The 23,798-nt window shown below is 37.5% G+C and overlaps 1 long non-coding RNA gene across 1 annotated transcript; it reads right to left on the bottom strand.

The window, feature by feature from the left end:
- Positions 1-3,489: 3,489 nt before the first annotated feature.
- On the bottom strand, positions 3,490-23,742 carry LOC117020318 (uncharacterized). The gene is made up of 3 exons (XR_004422666.1): positions 23,617-23,742; positions 20,987-21,135; positions 3,490-4,327 (listed from the first exon to the last, which is right to left on the bottom strand). It is a non-coding gene; the product is annotated as an uncharacterized LOC117020318 (long non-coding RNA).
- Positions 23,743-23,798: the final 56 nt, after the last annotated feature.

Raw genomic sequence — 23,798 nt, 5'->3', positions numbered from 1 at the left:
CCACTTTAGCACTGAAAATCCCATATCCTAGGAAACCCCTCAGTCCTGCACAAACTGGGACTAGTGGTCACTGTATCTTCCAGGCCAAAGAGTAGGCTTTCCTAATGCAGCCTACGACGGAGGTGGGAGTATAATCACGTTAGAATTAATGTCCAGCATAAACTCAATGAAACATTAGATGGATGAAGACATTGGGACCATTCATTAAGTGAACGAATTTCATGCATCGGAACTAGATTATATTGAATTATTAGGAAAATCCCAGCAATGTGCCCCATAGTTCATGTGGAATGTTATTTCTAGAGCTGTACGGAGATTAGGTGATTTAAATATTTTTGAACATCTGTTATCTGAAAAGATAATTCTGACACAGTCATGGTCATGGCCTGCAAGAAGCTTAGAGTTCAATAAAGGGTAAAGCTGCATATCGGAATCATGATAAAGTACACTGGAGAACAACTGGAAACATTATCTGAAACTCAGATAAGGAGTGTCTTGAGAGTCCAAGGATGACTTCCTGCAGTGACAGTGTGCGGGAACAAAGGGGAATCTCAGAGAGCCTGGGAGAGAAGGCTCGCAAGTAGAGAAACAAGAGTTTTTCCACTGAAGCAAAGCAAAAAATTCATCTGACAACTTGGGCCCTGGCACAATAATTGAAGTTGTGGGACAAAGACTTATTCCACAGTCTCCTCCAAGCTTAACTTTCTCTTCCTCAAAATTTCACTCCCAAAAAAGATTTCTCAGGGACTCTGTGAAAGTGTGCTCATTTGGAGTTAGTTGGACAATGGTTACACTTTTTTTGGTAATTAGCGTTAATATACCAATATTTTGTATCCAAAAGTCTTCTTCACAGTGTTAATAGGAGTTTACTTGAGCAAACTATGAACGCTTTATAACTATTCCCTCTCTGTGTTTATTAACCACAGAGTTTATTTTTCAAGCTGATCTGAATATTAATTGATAGCAAAATCCAAGTTTCATGACCTCTGCCCAACTGCTGGTGCCTACCACTTTCTTGCTCTTAACTACCATAAATTCAACCTCACTGTTCATCTTCTTTATTCTTCTCTCAGCTCCCCGCCTCCATCTTTTGTTACCATTAAATACAGTCTTCACATCTCATTTCTCAGCCAAATTATGAGATGAGTTGAGTGAATTCACATTAATAATATTTTAGCTGACAATACTTTGAAGAGTCTATAGACCATTTACTTACCAAGGAAACAAAATTAGTTCAAATACTTGTGTCAAAATAAATGAACCAAGGCTTTTCTGATGTAGTAGCCTAACATTTTATTGTGGGTGTGAACACAAGTCTCTGGTCTCCAAAACTCAGTAATCCTTATTAGATTCTTTCTTCAGTAGTAAGAGTGGAAAATGTTTCCCTATGGATTTTCCCATAACTTTTAGTGGTAGAATAGGGTATTTCTTTCCTAAAGTAATTCAAACTAATACGAAACTCTTTTTTAAATAAAAGTGTTTTTAGAACACCTTAGAATTATTGTAAATGATAAGTAGAATTTATTAAGGTTATGAATTAAAGAGAAATGTTGTGTTTTTGTTGTTATTAAAAAAAAATTTAGAAGTTAATCTTTCCTCCATTTTTTGGCTTAGCAATGACTCTGATTTTTTTGTCTCTCCTAATTGTTCTCTGTGGTTCTAAGGTATTCCCAGCTGCTGAGAGCCACAAATGAATAGCGGAGTGACCTTTTCAGAGGAGCCAATGTTTGTAAGCTAAAATACAAAGAAAGAAAAAAATGTTTATTGAATGACTCTGTGCTGGAAGAAGAAGGCTCGTTCAAATTAGCCCTCCTCCATCCCTCACTCCCACTCCAACCAGAATGTTCCAACTTCTTCATCTCTTCATTCCTCCCTGACCTTACTGGACTAGTAGAAATGCCAGCTACAGGGACGTGGTCATCCACTCAGCCCTTTGATGTCTTTAAAATTCTCCCTCAGTGTCCTTTTGTCTTTGGGAGGGGGAAAGCAGTGTCAGGCACCTCTGCTCTGTGGAACAGCTGCCTGTTCCTGGGAAGAGGCGTCAGGACGCAGCGGACCTGGGTCACTCCCACCTACCACCAGGCACAAACATTACATTTTGTCTGGATATGACCAGATGTCCTCAATTCCCCAAGCCTGAATACCCTTAACCTTGCTTCTCCAAAGTGCCTCACGTTCCTTACCCACCCCCTCAACCCGTCCATTCTTAGCTCAAAAAAAAATATATCACCGACACTGCTGTTATCACACATTTGGCTTTTCATCATAGCTTTGCATACCCCTTTCAAATATTCTCTTCTTTTCTCTTTCTTCTTTTTAACCTCACAATTTTGCTTTTTGGGTAACCAACCACAGATTTCTCTGTGAGACTAAAAAGAAATATTACAAGACAAACTCTCTCCTGGTACAAGAGCTACAGAATCATTTGCATACATAATCTCTTCCTGTGCCTCCTGCTAGCCTGGGCCTTTTCATCTCCAATCCTTATGCTGTAACAAAAGAATAAATTATGGTATTACTGATGGAACAGTGAACTGACAGTCTTCTGAGGTACCCGCAGTTTTAATGGAAACTAAAGGAAATTCAATATTATACATTTTCTTGTAAATTTGTTTCTTTCTTGTCTGCTCTCTCATTATCAATTTTCTCACCTTCTTATTATTTAGTTTCCTATCTGCCAAATAACAAACCTAAAGCTGCCTTTGAGCCAATATCTCACCAATGGAACTGTACTTGCTGATTTGGTATTGGCAAATCGTTACAAGGTATTTAGGATTATAATTTAAAGATTTAGTTAAATTAGTTAAATTAATAAACTATAGCAATTTCAAAAAGACTAAATGGATTACCTTACCTAATAGTTTGCCACCTTCCTGACTATGTCTTTGGGAAGACAGGAAAAGTGCAAATAAAGGTGTTTATATAGTGCCATCTAGTGGCAGATATATGAAAAAGTTCTGTTTCATCCAGGTTTAAATGAGCAGGGAAAATAATTGCTGCTGCTAGGGGCTGGTTTGGAGTCTCAGGTTTAATTCTAGTTTTGTTTTTACTTCTTATAGGGATAATCCAATCCTGGGGGCTCTTTTTAGTGTCACTGAGAGTTTTCAGCTTTAATCTGCTTTTCGGAAAGACAAAAAAGATGAAAACTGAAAATTCAGAGGAATTACTATGTTGGTATTTTAGACTTTTCCTTGCCACTATATTTCTATCCCCCTAAAATGAAACACTGATTCTGCTGAAAATAGGAAAATGTTAATAACCAAGAAAACTGCAATGATCATGCCACTTAAATTATAACAGTGCTCCCTCCCCTCTTCCAACTCTTCTCACTTCAATCTATCACTCTTATATTTTAAATATATGAATATGAAGACAGGAAGTTTTCTTTAATTACATTTATTAAATAGTATACATCTATGATGACAATAACAGAGTTTTAGAAGTTGACCCACTGTTAGCAAAGTTCAAAATCAAAAAACAACCCTCCCCCTACACATACAGAAAGAAAACAAAAATTAGACAAGTAACGACCAAATCAAAAACGACAGTGTAATTTATTTGTGTTTTCCAGGATCAGCTTGCCCTTCCAAAGACTGATACCTAACGTACAATTGAGGCTGGCTTTGCTTTGACCGTGAGATACTTCCAGGACCAAGTCTCCATCCTGATCCATCCTTACCAGCTACTATTTCCAAAGTCCTTCCTGTTGATGTAAGAAACAAACATGTAGAGAATTCTTATGAGTTTATTTGAGCCAAACTGATGACACGTGCCGGGGAGCAAGATCTCAAATGCTCCAGAGAATAATAGTGTTACAGATTCTTTATTGAAATTAAGGAGGGGACATAAGGAAGATTGAAGAAAATGAAGTGGGATTGGATTACAGGATAGTTTATAAAATTATGTATTCTCTTGAGGGTTAATACCTCCTTTAAGGGGTATTCTGGTATTTCAAAGGTGTGTTAACCTAGCTAGATGCACAAGAACAATGGATAGGGCTGGCTTAACACATTTCAGAAAAGAAGTTACAGTCCTGGGGCGTGACTACCCACCATGACCTGCCCGGTGAGGAATTTATGATCAGATCACTCTGAGGTCACTTTCCACAGAGTCCGCTTTTTTTTTTTTGTCCACACACCTTTCTTAGCCGGTCTCTCCTCAGAAACCAGCACTGAGAGGCTGATCAAATCTGCATGCATCAATCATCACCTGCTTCCCAACTGGTGAAAAAGGTGGATTATCTATCATGTTTACTTCAGATTCCTTGAGTTTCTCAGGACTTCTTCCTGTTGTGCATTCTTTCATTCTGTCATGATCTGTGGATAAACTAATAAACATGAAAGCAAATTGAAATATAAAACATTCTGGGCAAGTCTAAAATGCTTTGAATAGTATAAGGTAATAAAATGGATGACTCTCAGACCTCCTGTGATATTGGCTGAGATATATGTATCTGCTGACTCGGCGCCAAATCCCTAATACCAATACAACTCATCATCTGGAAATTTCTCCTGAAATAATTTTTTTTGGTGTGATTTCCTTTAACTTTTACTTCAAAATAATTTCAAACTTCCAAAAAGGTTACACAAATGGAACAAAAAACAGCTGCCCACCTTTCACCTAGAACCCCCAAATGTTAGTGTTTTATTATACTTGCTTTGTCGTTCTTACTCTCTTCCTCTCTCTCTCTTTAGACACAGAATCCCCTTCCCCCCAACACACTCATGGGTGGAAAGACATAACTTTTTCCTTATGTTTAAAAGTAAATTGCAGACGTGATGCCCTCTAATACTTCAGTAGTAGTTCCTAAAAATAATGGCGTTCTTGCATAACCATAGTTCTCCAACTGTCACCGTTTTAAAATGACATTAATACAGTACAAATTTGAATCTTTCTCCTGAAATAAATTTGATTTTTTTCCCCAAAGTTCTCTGACAGTTATGAAAGGGTTTCTTTGGTCTCAATCTTTTCTTCATTAAGATACTTCATTATCTTTTCTTCATTAAGATAACTATGAAAATGAATATAACTTTTCAGGATGGTGGATTTTAGGATGCTATACTTTTACAGTGTTAATTAGAATGAGAGTGACTGATTGAGGTTTACCTGTCTGAAGCAGTTTCAGTTGAAAAGAACTCAAAATGTCTGTTCTTAATTTCAGCTAAACTACTACAGGCATCCCTCATTTTATTGAGCTTCACTTTATTGCACTTCACAGGTGTTGTGTGTTTTACAAATTCAAGGCAAGACCTTCCAGCAGCAAAAAGATTATGACTCACTTTATTGTGATACTCACTTAATTGGCCTGGAACTGAACCCACCATATCTCCAAGGTATGCCTTTATACTATAGAATTTTCTTTTCGGCACCAGGATAGTAATCTCTTGACTTCTCTGTGTATCCCTGACCCCATCAATTCAAATGCTCCCATTTTACTGATGGCATTAGATACTGTTTCACAATTGATAGAATTAACATGCAGTGAAATTTAAGTGGTTGTTAAGATCTTTGTTGATTAAAGATTTTTAAATTAAATACCAGTTTAGTATCTGATGTTATTTGAAAGGGCCAATCTTCCACAGCAGGAGTTTTAGTGGAAGAATGCCAAATAATGTTCACTTTGTGTCTAGTTTCCAACCCTCTCTAGTGGTGCCAAGTTTATTATGGGTTAGAAATTGAACATGATCAAGTAGCCCATTTCTAAAATGTATTCATTTAATTTTCATATAATTTTATGAAGGCAGTTTAATTATTTTATGATTATATAACCAGAACATGATATGATGCAAGGTCATGATGAATGCACTATTTTACCACCTTAAATATGGGGAAAAAAAGCACCTTAATCAAATCATATACAGAAAATCAATTAAAGTAATATATATTCTGTACTGGCATCTCTTTCTCTCCTTTCCCCGTGGGCATTAATTCACAGTTTTCCTGAGACTAGAGTAAGAAAAGCCTTCCTTCTAAGTTATTCTGGTTTCTCTTAGTTCTTGAGCTTTCTAAAAACCTGTAAGACACTATTTTGTGCTGCTCTTAAAAATAAAATAATGAGACCCAATAGTAAAACAGAATAGCAACTGTATATGAGAGGGCCCTCATCTCAGAAGCTGTCTGCTTATCTCTGCTCCACTCTTGTCTATGACATGCAAGAAAGAATAGGTATAAATGCTGGATGATGGGTCTTGTGCCCTCATGCCTCTTTAAAATAACAAGACAATCATGTCTTTGATATCCAAAAAACATCTCTAGAATATATAGATTGCTTACTACAATTTCATGAGTTCTATGGACATAAATAAGAGGCAAAAGGACATTTCACCTTATGAGACAACCTCAAACTCAGAGAAGTCTAAGCTACCAATGATCTCTTGTATTATAATTCTCCTTATTCTTAGAGGGATTTTCATGCTTCAGGTACTAAAAAGAAGGTGACTGAGATGGATGCACATAAACAGATACTTGTATCTTCATGGTCTAGAATCCATGGTCTATAGTTATATTGTCTAAAGAGGCAATATAACTGTATATTCAAAAACAGGGACAGGGTGATTCCTGTGTGTTACAAACAGGACTAATAGGAGGGTGCATGGGCAGGAACTAGGAAAGGCTGATATTATGGGCTCCATTGGGAAAGACATCAGTGTCTGCTTGGACATCGTGCTCTGCAAGGAGACACCTCGGTGGGAAAGGCAGTGGAAGTGCTACTGACAAGCTGGGTGCTAGTGCTAGGGCTGTGGCACCAGGAGTCTCCTTGAGGTGTCTGAACCGAACATAGGTGGTGGGGAGGGACTAAACTGCCGGAAGGCAGATTTGCATGTCTATGAACAGGAGTTTCTGCATTGCTATCAGGTATCTACAAATTATCGAGTTGTAAAATAGCTCGAAGACAATGAAAGGCCCCGTGACCCTATGGATTTAACTAATTCACCTAGTTTTCTATTAAAGTCATCCAGTAATCTTTGTCGTCCATTTCAAAGTCTTTCACAATTTTTCCCTCCATTGGCATTCATGGAAATAAAAGATTACTTTCAGAGGCTCCGCAAAAATCTTTATTCATGTCTAAATTTCTTCACATATACTTTTATTTAGAAGTTTTTTCCGAACCCCTCAGCTGACTGTGATCTCTCTCTTTTGTAGCTCCACAATTCCATTGTGTCTTTTTTATGGCAGTATTTCACTTTACAATCACTAATAGTTATGTATCTATCTTATTCCCTAAACTGGATTTTAAGTTGCTTTGTTTTAAATCCCATGCAGTAGCCATCAGGTTGCCTATATATGTAATGTGCTCAATAGGTATACTTCATTGAATTTAGTGTAATTCTTATATCCTAGTGTAATTTCTTATATCCTGATTAGCTTTGCTTATGGGTAAATATGGCAGCTTCCTGCAAAATAAGATCTGAGAAGCTAATCTTTGTACGAAATCATCTACAGCATTAATATAAATTGAATAACTCCAGGCCATGCTTGCTTTAGATCCATTGTATTCCCAAATCTCCCTCTCTCGAACTACTGTGAGTATCTAAAATCATTTTCACTATTGGACTGGATTTACCAGCGAATTTAGTGAATCAAGACATAATCTCTGAAAGGCTATTTGAGTACCCCACTAGCCATTAGCTCCCATTCATAGACCGACATGGAGTATTTTACCAATTTGATAGGTCTCAAAAGAATCGTAAAGGAAAGGAAAAGTTTTTTTCCTCCCTTTAAACAGTAAATGAAGAATTAGAACACTTAGAGTTGGGGATATGTTGGGTCTATAATTATTGAAGATGAACAGAAGACCTGAATGGTCATCCTTATGAGAAGACTTTACTGCTATTTTCTTCAATGAAATTATAAGTTTAGAAAAATATTTCCCTATTAAGTGTGAATAAAAAAAATTGTAAACATTTTTAAGGATACCTCTTAATTTTTGAAGTACAGGTTAGATCATGATCACCAGCTATTATTTATGGGTTGGTATTACACTGAAATCTTTATGTCATTGGGTATGTGAACAGATTGAGAAGTTTAAAACACTGCTTTCAAAACTAGAAATGATCGTATTGGGACACAGAAACAGTTGGCATCCTTGCATAAAAGACACTTGGTACCAATTATGTACGCACTGAATGGGTCTAGAATTCCAGATTAAATTACCACAGTTTTGATTCAATTAACTTTTGATTCAGTGCCTATGTCTTTAATGACAAAGTTATTCCAGGAAAAGTTGAGCCTTGGAAAAGTTTTACCTCGCTAAGACTCCCCTGAAGGCAGAATGTGAGTCACATAGTACTTACAGTGACAAATAAAACCACAGTGCACATCTGCTCCCTGTGGATTTTAATTTGCAGCAACAATAAACTGCAAGTAATGGGCCTTAGGTTAAAAGGTGGAATATAAAGTTCAAGTAGAATTAGAAGGTCTTGTCTGGACAAAGGTGAGGAAAATGTCATAGGTCAAACGATCTGAAAAGCCTTACAGAAATGTCTCCTGGCAAGTGGTGTGTTTATGGCTTTGTTCTCCTCCAAGGATGGTGACTGCCAGGTCACAGCTGCCTCACCCCTTTAGCTCCTGTCTTGTCACTGGAATTAGCCACACTGTGTATTTGCCACTCAGAAACTGTGTCTCCAGTTCTCAGGGCTGTAAATATTCTGCTTTGTAACCTGACACTGCTACCATTTTTTTCTGGGGCCCCTATGGTGTTTCTTAATGGAGATACTATTGGCATTTGGAGGGAGATAATTTGTGCAGGACTGCCTGGCATATTGCAAAACATTTATTATCTTTAGGTTCCATCTACAAAGCAGTTCTCAATCACTGAGAAACCTAACCCCACTCCCCATGTCCATTTCCAAACATCGCAGGAGAAGAACACTGAGTATGATCCACTGGCAGAAGATAAAGGATGAGTAAGACAAGGCCGTAGACCTCAAGAAGTTAGTAGCCTCACAGAGAAAACAGATAAGTAAATATATTACAGTGATACATGCTGTGAGAGAAAGAAACACAAACTAATGACTCCTGGAGATATTCCAGAAGTCTTCTCAGAGGAAGAAATGCTTAAGCCAAGTCTTCAAGAACAAGTAAAAATTAGCTAGGTGAAGCCTATTGCTGGGCATCAGAACAGGTCCAAAGGCCATGCCAGAGTTCAGAAAAATGGTTTAGAAGAGCTGCAAGCAAATTCATTCAGGGTGGTGCATGGAAGTGGAGTTGGGGAGGAGGTCATTAAGAAGACAGGACGTGTGTGGTAGGAGGGTGTCTCAGCCAGGGTAAAACATTTGAACTTTACACTTAGGGATATGGGGCATGGAAGTGACATGATCACATCTGAGTTTCAGTAATTCAGAAGAGAAATGAAGGATACTTTGGTAATACGTCAATGGATACACAATAAGGCCTGTTATCACCCTTCAGCCAAAGATCACCAGGAACACACCTTTAGTTGAACAAGTTGGTTTTATTACTTGCTGCAAAGGAGGAAAGCACCACAGGGAACTGAGGGGTGTTTCAGTAAAAGGGTGTTAGAAAGAACCTATTTATCAGATTTGAACTTCAGTTGGGTAATTTTGGGGAGAGTCTAAGGAAATGGGAGTTAACTGACTATCATAAGGGAGGACAATTCTATAACTGGGTGTTTCAATAAGTCTTATCTATAGGGAGAGCAGACTAGAGGGAGGATTGGTAAAGAAGTAGTCACTCATATTAGCTGGGAGAGGGTGATGACTGATATTTTGTGGGTTGCAGTGACCTTATGTTTGTCCCACTTTATTGTGGTTTACTTTGTGTATAGACTTTAAGTGCTTAAGTGAGGGGAGATAAAAATGGTAATAGTTAATGGGCATTAGTTGAGTGAGTTTTACTTGTTTCTTGAAGAGACATCTTGATCAAGTTAATAAACTTGAGGAAAAGCATGTAGTAGTGAGTGAAATATAAGGAGGGGGGAGAATAATTAATGTCATAAGAATCCTGTAGACATTGGAGATCCCAAGTTTTCGTTTGTGCATTACCAATGGCTGTTTGGTTTCTTTATTAACAACTATCAGCCAAGATGAAGGAAAGTAGAGAACACGTGTCAGCTATTTCTGTAGTATTTATTTCCCTCTTTCGAGTAGCTTCTAATTTCCATTTGGGATTCACGTGATTCTAGGGAAATTGATTCCCTGTCCAGCTCCAATACGGGAACATATAACTGCGTTTAGTTTATCAGTTTATCTAATTTACCTGGCCAGAGTGATTGGTTCAGTAGTGGGAACATGACCTAGGATTTTCACTGTGAGTACTGGGGCACATGTTTGCTTTTATTCTGCTGGATATAAATGAAGAAGGATTATTTTGAAATTTTAGAACTCTAAGGCTTCCAATGAGGAAAACTAGGTCACATACAAAGGACTGGGAACAAAAATGGCATCAGAATTCTCAAGAGCAGTACTGAAAACGAGAAGGCAATGGAGCAATGCCTGGGCTGAGAATGAAACCAACTCTGCGGAAGGCAGAGTGAAAAAAGAAGCTTGGTTTTGCTCACATCATTTGAGTTGCAAGAACAAGCCCCATTTGAAGCCAGTTTTACCTTTGGACTTTTCAGTCCAAATACCCTTTATTATTTAAGCAAGTGTGTTATCTTTCTGTTGTTCATAACCTTGTCTTTAGCCTAACCAAGGTAAGGAGTAAAGAAGGCTGACTTGTAGGCTGATCTGGGGTTAAGATTGAGTCGGGCGTGTGCAGCAAGAAGGTCAAGGGAATTAAATGTCTTGGCAAAATGATTAAAATGATGGTGATGGCCTCAATAGACACAAAAGTACCAGGTCTACCTCCACTAAAATTTTCTTTTTCTCTACCTTATCTTAAGGCCAAAGTCTATATTTTTCATACTATTATCTAATCTAATTAAATTCAAATTAAAAAATTATTTATAAGCATTGTACTGTGCTAAATTTTGTGAGAAAATAAAAGTCTAGGTTCCTGTTTCTAACACTTGTACTGTATAAGTAGGAAGTTAACACACACACACACACACACACACACACACACACACGCTATTTCCCCATTCATTTATTAAACTCTTAAAAGCAAGACAAGGCAAAACATGAGGAAGAGTTCAAGTGAATTTCACAGATGGCAAGTGCAATGGAATTTAAGAGGAAGTAGACTGCAATCTGTGCTGTTCAGCTAATGTAGAGTGAAGAGAGGAAATTCCCCAGGGCTCTCTTTTCTCTCATTTAATCTGTTAGCATTAGAGAGGGCAGCAGGCTTACTGTTTCTGATGTGAGCTGTGAGGGATCTTTTTACTAGCTCTCTATGACCCTGAGCAAGTCACTTAACTCCTTTGAGCATCATCTTTTTCATTTTAAAATTTTGATAATAATTTGAGTTCATTTCAGGCTTGTTTTAGAAAATCAAAACATTAATGGGAAACAAAGGATGTTAAAGTACCTTCCAAACAGGAAAGCACCAAAGAAATTTAGGCAATGATTATGATAATTAATGGTGGTCCTTGGCAGACCCAGAGCTACCCTGATTTCCTTTTTTGTTTGTTTTGTTTTGCATTTTATTTTTTGTCAAAAATCTAAATAGTTAATGGTGGAAATTTGAGAAGCTATAGAAGGAACAATGACAAAGCTATAAAGAAGAAATTGTTATACAAGTCACAGCATGTGTACTTCTGATGATCTTATCATCTCTGTTTTGGAGCAGCCCCATTGTGCAATTAAATAAAGTTTTAGAAAGTGCTTATTTAGCTACATTTTACTCACAAATGTAAAACTGGTATTTAGAGACAGATGTATAATAAAACTGGCCATTTTGTTTGGGTTGGGACCGAAGAAATATTCCACTCAAGTGAAGTTGTTTGTGTGGTTCTGCTTTTGTAAACTTTGTAAACGAATTTCTTCGTATTATAACCTGAGTGAAATGGGTATAATTCCCAATACCAACAAGGATCCCAACCCACATACACATTTAATACAAAGCAGTAATAAGGGTAATAGGGGAAATATTGTCTCTGGGGTCCTTAGAGAGCTTTCCCTGGCTTTCTTCCTCATTCTTTTACTTACGTTAAGATAATTTCTAGTGCTCGCTTCGGCAGCACATATACTAAAATTGGAAAGATAATTTCTATAAGTCTTACTCATTTTTTTCTGAACTAGGTGTTTCATTCTTTTCTCTTTCTTCTCTGGTCCTTTGCTTGTCCTCTTGTCCATTCCTGATCGTCTTACAATATAGGGTAATTAACTGTAAAGCTCTTTTTCAACATCCCTGTTTCAGAGCCCTGTTGAAGCTATACTTAATTAGGAGGGTTTTCCAGACAGTCTTCCTGCCATCTAAGCACCAGGATGGGCCACTCTTAGGGGGTTGTGTGGGAGGACAGTGCTGCATATCATTAGTGAGGTAAAGAAGAAAAATCCATGTCTTGGACACTGAAGTACACATGAGTATTCTGGTTTCTTAGGGATTTTAGAATAACAAAAGACCTCAGAAAGTTGCAAGTCAGAGAAGGCTTCAGTTCTCTCTGCTTCTAGAAGTAACCAAATAGCTCTGGTCAGGCTCATAACAAAGAAATTATTGAGCAGCATTGCATTTCCATTTATTACTTTCTAGCCTGATATCAATTTCTCAGTGCCTTCAGTGTGTAGAGATATGTTTTAGCTTTATTTATTACTCCTCAAAATCCCTCAGAAAATAAAGATGTGCAATTGAAACGATCAGAATAAAAATCAGTCAGTATTCAAAGCTGCCAACAACAGAGCCCACATTGTCTAGCTGAAGCAGAAGAGGAATGTATTAAGATGTTGGGTGCCTTACCAAGTCTCTGAGAGGGCTTTATAATCAGGTTAGCGACTACATGGCCTGTAATAATTAGGCTAATAGGCTTTCCAGTGAAGACTCTACCCCTCCTGCTTTTCGATAGAAGAATGGAAGCTCACATTTTTGCATTGTCAACAGTGAATAGGGAACTCAAATGCTAGGGCCTCCACCCTCACTACCTTTGAAATATGGATTTTTTTTTTAAACTTTATTTCCATTTTTTTAACTGTTTAGAAACAAAAATTATTTTGCAATAATTCTGGATTCTCAGGAACTGGCAAAAATAATTCAGAGAAGTCCCTTGTACCCTTCACCCAGTTTTCCTTAATAGTTATATTTTATATCTATAGCACAAATTCAAAACAAGAAAACTGACATTGGTACAACCCATAGACCTTATTTCACATTCAGATTTCACCACTTTTACATGCACACATTTGTGCATGTATGCACATGTGTCTGTACAGGTGTATGCAAACATATAGGTTCATGTAACCACCATCATAATCAAGATACAAAAATGGTCCATCAGTACAACTTTTTCCATTGTGTTACACTTTTATAGTTATACCTACTTCCTCCTGTCCCTAACTCCTGACAACCATTGAGCTATCTCTGTCTCTATACTTTTGTCATTTTAAGAGTGTTGTATAAATGGAATCACAGATGATCTTTTGAGATTAGCTTTTTTTGTTGTTTTTTTTTTTTGTTCGTTTTTATTTTCTTTCTACTTTATTTTCTGCTTGTCTATATATTTCAGGGGTTTTTTTTAATCAATATTTTATTAGTTTCAGATGCACAAGACAAAGTAATACTTAGACGTTTATCATTTATATCCCTCACACTGTCAACCCCTCTCCCCCCATCCACTATCCCTCTGACATCGCACAGAGCCGTTACATTTCCACTGTCTCTATTCCTAATGCTGTACTCCATTTCTTGTAAGTGTATACATATACATACATATACGTATATATATACACAAACTTGTAGTTGAATTCATTATTGTTCAGCTTCAGCTTCAGGTGTATAATGCAGTGATCAGGCGTCTACATCATCCCTGAGGTGGTCTCCCTAATGAGACAAGTGTCCATCGGATACCCTACAAAATCTTTACAACATTACTGCTTACATTCCCCAAATTAATTTTCAAAACCCCATGGCCATCTTGTGGTTACCTACTGTTTTCTAATCCCCTCACCTTCCCCCTTATCCCCACCCCGCATCCCATCTAGCAGCCCTCAGTTTTTCCTCTATGTCTCCCAAACTGTTTCTGATTAGTTCATTCACTTATTCTTTTCTTTAGATTCCACATATAAGTGAGATCATATGGTATTTGTCTTTCTCTTCCGACTTATTTCACTTAACATAATGTTCTCTAGGTCCATCCATGCTGTTGCAAATGGTAAGATTTCTTTCTTCTTTATGGCTGCGTAATACTCCATTGTATAAATGTACCACAGTTTCTTAATCCAGTCATCTACCGATGGGCATTTTGGTTGTTTTCATGTCTTGGCTATTGTGTATAGTGCTGCAATAAACATAGGAGTGCATAAAGTTTTTTGAATTAGAGTTTTGGATTTCTCCAGATAGATAAGGTAGTTCCATTTTCAGATTTTTGAGATATCTCCATACTGTTTTCCATAGTGGCTGCACCAATCTGCAATCCCACCAACAGTGCACAAGGGTTCCCTTTTCTCCACATCTGCGCCAGCACTTGTTGTTTGTTGATTTATTGATGGTAGCCATTTTGACTGGGGTGAGGTGGTATCTCATTGTGGTTTTTATTTGCATTTCTCTAATGATTAGCATTTTTTCATGTCTGTTTGCCATCTGTATGTCCTTTATAGAAAAATGTCTCTTTATGTCCTCTGCCCATTTTTCAATTGGGTTGTTTGTTATTTTGGAGTTCAGTTGAGTGAGTTTTTTTAATAAATTTGTGATATTAACCCCTTATCAAATATATCATTGGCAAATATCTTTTCCCATTCAGTAGGATCCCTTTTTGTTTTATTGATGGTTTCCTTTGCTGTGAAAAAACTTTTTAGTTTGATGTAATCCCACATGTTTATTTTTTCTCTTACTTCCCTTGCGTGAGGGGATGTATCAGTAAAAATCTTACTCTGGGTAATGTCTGTGAAGTTTCTTCCTATATTTTCTTCTAGGAATTTTATGGTTTCAGAGCTTACATTTAAGTCTTTAAGCCATTTTGAATTTATTTTTGTATATGGTGTAAGGAGGTGGTCCAGCTTCATTTTTTTTGCATGTGTCTGTCCAGGTTTCCCAGCACAATTTATTGAATAGACTGTCATTACCCCACCGTACATTCTTGCTTCCATTGTTGTAGATTAAATGGCCACATAGGCATGGATTTATTTCTAGACTCTCTATTCTGTTCCATTGATCTACGTGTCTGTTTTTATGCCAGTACCATGCTGTTTTGATTACTGTAGCCTTGTAGTATAATTTGATGTCAGGTATCGTTATACCTCCCACTTTGTTCTTATTTCTCAAGATTGCTGAGGCTATCTGGGGTCTTCTATGGTCCCATATAAATTTTAGGAATATATGTTCTATTTCTGTGAAAAACGTCATTGGTAGTTTGATAGGAATTGCGCTGAATATGTATATTGCCTTAGGCAGTATGGACATTTTAACTATATTAATTCTTCCTATCCATGAACATGATATGTGTTTCCATCTATTTGTACCTTCTTTCATTTCTTTCTTCAGTGGCATAATTTTCTGAGTACAGAGCTTTTACTTCTTTGATTAAATTTATTCCCAGGTATTTCATAGTCTTTGAAGCAATTGTAAATGGGATTTTTTTTTAATTTCTCCTTCTGATGTTTTATTATTGGTATGTACAAATGCAACTGATTTCTGAATATTAATTTTGTATCCTGCTACTTTACTAAATTCATCTATCAGCTCTAATAGTTTCTTGGTGGAGTCTTTAGGGTTCTCTATATATAGTATCATGTCATCTGCTTTTTTAGAGATTAGCTTTTTCACTCAGCATACTTGTCTGACAATTAAGTTCACAAATTCATCCTAGAAAGAGTGCTACATACCTCATTGCTGAATATCACTATGGTCACCTTTGAAGTATTCCCCTTGGGAAGCTATGGATCCACGCCATCACTTAGTCCACCCTTCAACCCTTGGAACTCTTTTTCTGGAATGGCCATCAGAGTTGTTGTATTATCCTTGAAGTTCTGAATGTCATCAAAATGTCTTCCTTTCAATATTTCCTTTATCTTCAGGTAAAGAAAGAAGTCATTGGGGACCAGATCAGGTGAGTAGGGAGAGTGCTCCAACATAGTTATTTGTTTACTGGTTAAAAACTCCCTCACAGACAGTGCCGTGTCATATGTTGCATTGCTGTGATGCAAGAGCCGTGAATTGTTGGTAAGAAGTTCAGGTTGTCTAACTTTTCACGCAGATTTTTCAGCACTTCCAAATAGTAAACTTGGTCAACTGTTTGTCCAATTGGTACAAATTCATAATGAATGATCCTTCTGATATCAAAACAGGTTAGCAACATCATTGCAACAGTTCACAACCTTAATCGTCACGCCTTGTATTCATGAAGATTATACCATTAACATTTTTAATATAGTTGCTTTATCACATATCTGTCATCTATTGGTCTCTTTATCCAAATTATATTTCTTGATGTATTTTGTAGTAAATTAAAGGTATCAATTTACCCCTAAACACTTCTGCATAAAAATCATGACTAAAGTTCATATTGTTTGGTTCAAATCACCACTTAGTATTGTTCCAATCACCTTCAGATTTCCTATTTTGTGTTTGTTTAATTGTTCTATCTAGTGCTGAGAGATGGGTGTTAAAAATCTCTTGCGGTGACCACAGGATGGCCACGGGGTTTGAAAATTAATCTGGGGAACGTAATTTGGTGGTTACCAGAGCGTAAGGGGGTTGGGGGGTGGGGGATGAGGGTGAGGGGGATCAAATGTACGGTGATGGAAGGGGAGCTGACTCTGGGTGGTGAACACACAGTGTGATTTATGGATGATGTGATACAGAATTGCACAACTGAAATCTATGTAATTCTACTAACAATTGTCACCCCCAATAAATTAAAAATAAATTAAAAAAAAAAAATCTCTTGCTATGATTATGGAATTGTCTATTTCTTCTTTTAGTCAATTTTGCTTCATGTGTTTTGAAGGTCTGTTATCAGGAACATACTTATTATATTTATGATTAAGTACATACACATTATTTCTTCTTGATTAATTGACCCTTTTATCATTATTAAATATCCCCTTTATCTTTGGTGATAGTTTTTGTCTCAAAGTCTATTTTTCTGCTATGATAATAGCCTGCTTATTATGCGTATGATATATGCAACCTATCTGCCTCTTTATATTTAAAGTGAGTCTCTTTAAGACAATATATTCTTAGGTCTTTTTTAAAAATTTCATTCTGACAATTTCTTCCTTTCAATTGGAGTGTTTAGTACTTAATCATTTAATGTAATTATTGAGAAAGCTGGATTTATTTCTATCATTTTATTACTTGTTTTCTACTTGTTCCATCACATTTTTGTTGCACTGTTTCTGGTGTCTGGTTAGTTTATTAGAATCTTTTATATAATTCCATTTTAATTTGTATATAGTCTTTTGGCTATACCTCTTTCCATTACTTTTTTTACCAGGTGCTTTAGGGATCACAATATGCATTACTAGCTTTTCACAGTCTACTTGAGTTAGTATTGTTCCAATTCACATAAAGTATAGAAATCTTGGCTTTGTACAGGTCCATTAACCTACCCCACTCTGTCCTTTAGGCTGTAGTTGTCATTTGTATCATGTCCACATACAGTATAAAGTCATAAATAATATTATAGTTTTTGCTTTGAAGTCATGTATTTAAAGGTATTAATAGGAAAACAAACTTTTATATGCAGTGATTCTCTTTATTTATAGTAGTTATGTTCTATGAAGTCATAACAAACATCAAATTAGTGATACTGAATCATCAATCCTTAGAAATACAGGGTTATTTTCCTATAAGTCTCTGGTCACGATATTGCTAACTGTTCAACCTTGTTTTATGTATGTTTCTGTTTAATGACACCTTATTTAATGTATATTGTTGATTCATTAACATTAAACTGATGGCTGACCCCACGACAACTCATGTTTGCACAAAGCTTACCTAACATGTATTTTCTCCACAAAACACTTTATAGTCTTCTTGGGCTCAGAAACACTACACAGCACTTCAGCATTACATTTGAGGGCCATTTTAAATAGCAAAATCCTAGAAAAATGCAAAAAAATATATCACCTAGATTGACTATGAAAAGACACCCATTTACATTATGGGAGCTGAAACAAGAAGGCAGAACCTGGCCTTGTTTGAACTCAGCTGGGAACGTGCTGGGAATGTGCACTGGGTAACTCCAATTTTTCACTGTTCTGCACATGTCCCTGAATGACTGTGAAAGCACCGAGTATCGATTCTGAGGTTACAAATAAATGTTAGTGAGTAGATGAATTCACAAATACAGAATCTGTGAATAAAGAGGACTGACTGTATTAACTTGAATGTTTTCCATTTCTCGTGTTCTTCCTTCCTGTCTGAAATATTGAGTTTCTATTTGGCAGCATTCTCTTCAGGTCATAGAACTTTCTACAGCATTTCTTGTGGTGTAGGTCTGGTGGTGACTAGTTCTCTTTGTTTTCGTTATTCTGAAAATATCTTCATTTTGCCTTCATTATTGAGGAACTTTTTCTGGATTGGCAGTTTTTTTCTTCAGCTCTTTAATGATAATTGGTATACTGTCATGTTCATACTTTCTGATGTGAAATGCATGGTGATTCAAATTATTATTCTTTTTATGAAATATTCCATTTTTCTCTGCTTTCAGATTTTTCTTTATTTGCTTTTCATCAATTTGACTATGATGTTTCTAGACACAGTTATCATTGTATTTATCCTGCCTAAGGTTTGCTGAGCTTCTTGGATCTGTAATTTTATGTCTCTTAGGATGTTGGCTTTCCTCAAATATTTGGTGATTCTTGGATTTGTGGACATCTGTGTATTTGAGATTCATTTTTCGAAAAATTGCTGTGGAGAAGGCTATGTCTGTTGTACACTCTCCCTGAAGGGAGTAATAATATCTGTTGTCACCTCCTGAATACCTGTCATTCTTTAGAGGTATGGGGAAGGGTGGGCATGCTGCTGAACAGGAGAAGCTAGTGGCTAGTGTTCCGAGTATAAGTTTCCTGATTATTCCAGGTGTCACCAGCCACGTGGGCACTGTCCTATATTCTACCTAGAGACAAATACCTCTTTTGCTATCATGCGATGGATGATGAGGAAACTTCAGCTGGCTCACTGCTCCTGCTGTGATACTCCAATCAATTTCTTTGTGGTTTAGTCTGGACTTTTTCCTGTTCCTAATAGCCACCTGTAGATGTGAAATACTTTTGGTGTTGCTACTACCTTTCATAGCAGTCCTGTATTCTTTTTGTTTGGAGCTGTTAATCCTTTTTTCCATCCAATACAGCCTTCTATCCATCTTTCAGGGAATCCTTGTAAGTTCTGGACCATGAGTAACTAACCTTGTTTTCTAATGCACTTGTGAATTTAATTATTTTGAATATGTCTTTTCTGCCCGGTCTAAAGATTTGTGGCATGAAGAGAAGGCTACAGTAGGTGCCAGTTTGCCATTTCAGATCAAACTTGTTTTACTTTATTTTTCAAAGCAAGCAGTGGTGATAATAACCTGTTTAATTATGCAGTTAGGTATGGGGGTTCAGAACTAGTTACTCCATGACACGCCTCTGTGGTATGCAGATTGTTTTGAGCTAAAGGCAATTTTAGCTGAGGGGTCAAGAGAAATTTTTGCCCCGCTCTTAACAACCTAGAAGAAATTGAATTAGGGGCTTTGCCCATAATAAGAGATTATCAGAGATAACCTCTTTTGACCTAGCTATAGGGCAGGAGAAACTTCTACTTACTAAACATCTACTCTTATCCTGAAATGATACTTTGGAGCCCCCAACACACCTTACCTCATCCCTAGCTCATAACGTCTTATATACCATTTCCCTTTCTGCCTCTGAGCTTCTCATGCATGTGGGCTCTCTGACTCTCTCATGTATGTGGGGTTCCCATACATATGCATACATTAAATTTGGTTATTCTCTCTTGCTAATTTATCTCATGTCGATTTGATCATAAGGCCAGCCGAAAGAACTTTAAGGGTAGAGGAAAGTTTCTTCCTCCCCCACACAGGTAAAGAAGGAATACATACAATTTTAAGTTAGATGGGCTGACTTACAGGAATACTACAAATTCTTAGTCATAGCAAATTCTTAGTCATAGCAAAGGAGAAGAGTATGGTGAGCTCAGATTGTTATGATTATAAAAGAATGCTCAGCTTACCAAATTCATCGGTTTTATTTCTCACAAGTTTTGCTTGTTTGATGTAGGCTTTGAATTTGCCTTGAATTTCGAATTTCTCCAGTAGTTGCCTTGAATTTTTAGATTTGTTGGTGGAGTCTGTTTTCAAGCTTATACAGTTCTAAAGTTATATTCAAACACTGCCATCTTGTGGGTCATTCCTGTGTCTTCCACCCCTCAGATGCTCTCTTGGAAATATATCCATCCAAAGGACTTGAGGTATGTCAACTTTTATTAAGTGCAAAGAGTTCTACTAAGAGTTTTACAGAAATCATCTCATTTAAACTTCATAAGAACTTAATGAAAAAAGGACTATTAATCCCATGTTAGAGAAACTGAGATCTAAAGGGGTTATGTAACTTGCCTGCGGTTTCACAGCTAGTAAGGAGTAAAATTTTATATCCAAGCAGTCTGCCTCTAGAGTCCTTGCTTTTACTGCATCCACATGTAAAACTAATAAATCTAAAAACAATATAGTGTGTCACAATAATATGAGTAAGTCATAGAAGTTGTAGAGAAGGGGATAACTGTTAGGAAAGGGCATCAGAGAAGGCTTCACAGTTTGGTGAGGAGGTGGCCTCCTCTCAGTGAGGATTTGAAGGATAACCATTACATAGGAAGAATGCAGCTGGGACCACATATCCTGGATCTGATAGCCTTCTTTGGGGGAACATCTCTGCACTCTGCTTCAACCGTAAGATTCTAATAGAGTTTATCAATCATGATACCCCTGACTCCTTACCTAATCTGAGCCAGTATAAGTCCATCAAGTGCACCTGGAATTTTTGACCTTGAGGCAGAGGGAGCTCAGTGATATATTCCTGAATGGCAAAGCTGAGTTGTGTGTCAGGAAGCTTCAACCAGCCAAGGGTTTCTCACATGGAAGGCCATCTGGAGCAAATGAGAATGAGGTCAAACAATAAGGTTCTAGTGATCTCTAGACCAGCTGCACTGCTGACCTTCCTGTAGTAATAACTATGCTTGCAGAACCTAATCAGGTTCGGGTTTTGCTAAATGGGAACCATAAAAGTTCTGATATTCTCTCTTCTATCTCTTCTATACAACTTGAATGACAACAAAATCCATTTTGTTTATGAAACATAGCGTTATTAATTCAATTCGGGAAAAATGGCATTTAGGGGTTATTGCAAATGTTATGTGACTTAAAAACATTTCTGCAGTGCTCTCGTCTGGGCTCATCTCCAACTCCATTCCTGATGCCTGGGCTATTCTTCTACTTTTCCCCATCTAAATCACTGCAGTCTTTGAAAGCTGTCTCTAAATTTCTTCCTTTAAGTCTTTAGAAATTCCAGTCAATTATTTTTCCAAACTTTGATTTTTTAAATTGATCAAGTAACATTTAATTACTGCAAAAAAATTAATTACAAAATTCAAAATGATAGAAATTAAGAATCACCCATAATTCCACACAGAGATAATCATTGTAATTGGTATATTTCTCTTTTTTCTATTATAAACACAAATATTTTAAAAACCAAACAAAATGTCCAATTTTGACCTCTTCTTTCCCTAAACACATCTACAATGCAGTTTTCATTTAATTGTATTTCATTTGTGCTATTTCCTAATCATGTCAATATTCTGTCCTACAAATAACCAGTATCTTTTTAAATTTTTATTGGAGAATACTGGGGAACAGTGTGTTTCTCCAGCGCCCATCAGCTCCAAGTCGTTGTCCTTCAATCTAGTTGTGGAGGGCGCAGCTCAGCTCCAAGTCCAGTTGCTGTTTTCAATTTTCGTTGCAGGGGGCGCAGCCCCCCATCCCATGCGCAAATCGAACTGGCAATCTTGTTGTTGAGAGCTCACACTCTAACCAACTGAGCCATCCTGCCGCCCCCAAATAACCAGTGTCTTTGAAGGCACCTCATTTTCCAGGAAAAGGAGGAGCAATTACACATCCCTTGGCCTGCTTCATCCCTTTCCTGCTTTATCTAGTTATAACCTACTCATTCTTCGGATTTAGTTCAAGTGTCACTTCTTTTGGGAAGTCAGATTAAATTCATCAGTGTACTCATTGTACTACTTGTAAACGTTGCAATCTAGTCTTAGGTTTGGGATTATCTGGATCGATACGTGTTTTTGTTCACTATTGGGTCCCCAGTGCTTACCACAGCTATCTGGCACTTGGCAATTATGAAAATGAATGAATGAGTGCTTGGAATAATTCCGCTGCTAGGTAAATACTTCTTTATTTATAAAAAGTAACATTTGCTATAAGATGTATTATATTATTGTGTGCTAGGCAATCTGTTAAGTGATGTATATCTCTGTATAATTGCATTTTCGTGACCCTAAAATTCATTATTGCTATTTTACAAATGAGGAAGCTGAGGCTTCAGAAAAGTAACTTGTCCAGATACAAATAACAGACAGATAAAAGATTTCAACCTAGGTCAATGCTTTTATTTACATTATTAGCTTTACTTGCCATTACTGGCTTCTTTGTTCATGAATGTAAAAGTCATCATATATAGCTTATTTTCAGAAATCACTCAATTTTTACATTAGAAACTGTTTTTTGTTACATGTCAAAGTAGGAAATAGGGCACCAGAATAAGGGGAAAAGAGACAGAATATTGTACGAGGAAGGGGCAACAGGAGAGCTCTTCTCTTTTCACTAATCAGCCATGTGGCTTTGAGCTTCCTTGTGCTACAAAAAAGGTGAGTAAAGCTGAACAGGCCGTCCTTAAGACATCTAGTCCAACTCCTTTGTTTCGAGGAGACTAAGTGGTTTGTATTATTGACAGCGTGGCAGGGCTGTACAGCCAACTCCTAAATCCTAGTGTTGTTTGAGTCACACTGCCCCTCCTTCAACAAACATTCAGTGAGTGCCTTCCTGTATGAGGCATTCCGCAGCAGTATGTTTCCCGTTCGGTACCCTAGTGTCAATTATTGGCTACTTTTCTTTCCTATTTTACTATTTATTTATTTTTTACGTGTCCACTTTTAAAACGTTGCATTGGATGCAGAGTTAAAGGGGAAAAGCGTAGTGCAAGCCCGGCATCGGGCACTGAACTGCGTGACCCGGGTCAGCAGCCGGTCCCACAGTTGACCCTAAGAAGGCAGTGATACCTTCTGACTAAGGGAGTGACTCTCAGACAATCTAGGTGTACAAACTGGCCAGGGAGGGGCGAGGCTGCGTCTCCTAGAGACAACGCCTTTGGCTTTCCCGTGACCGCACTGGTAGGGCGACTGGTGGCAACTCTTCTGTGCAAGATCCCTACGCCTTTGGCTCCTGCTGTGGTGACCGGCTACCCGAGGCATTCGGCCAGGTCTTCCAGGGCTCTGTCTCTCCACCCGAGTTTCTCCTGTATTCCGAGTCTCCAGATGCTGGAAGAGCTATGTTAATACCTGGGCGATAGTTGACCCCGAAAAGGGCATTTCCACCACCGCTGCTGGTTTAGCGTCCTCGGCTCGCACCCAAGACCCCAAGGCCGGCAGGGTCACTCTCCCTTTAGGGATCCCGGGAAGGGCAACAGCTTAGGTGCTGCCACGCGAGGCCTTCTAGACAGGCAGCAGCCAATCCTCATGAG

Source organism: Rhinolophus ferrumequinum, chromosome 3 (assembly GCF_004115265.2).
Source record: "Rhinolophus ferrumequinum isolate MPI-CBG mRhiFer1 chromosome 3, mRhiFer1_v1.p, whole genome shotgun sequence".
NCBI lineage: Eukaryota > Metazoa > Chordata > Mammalia > Chiroptera > Rhinolophidae > Rhinolophus > Rhinolophus ferrumequinum.
Note: the sequence above shows the minus strand (reverse complement) of the source record. Positions and strands in the feature narration are given on the sequence as shown.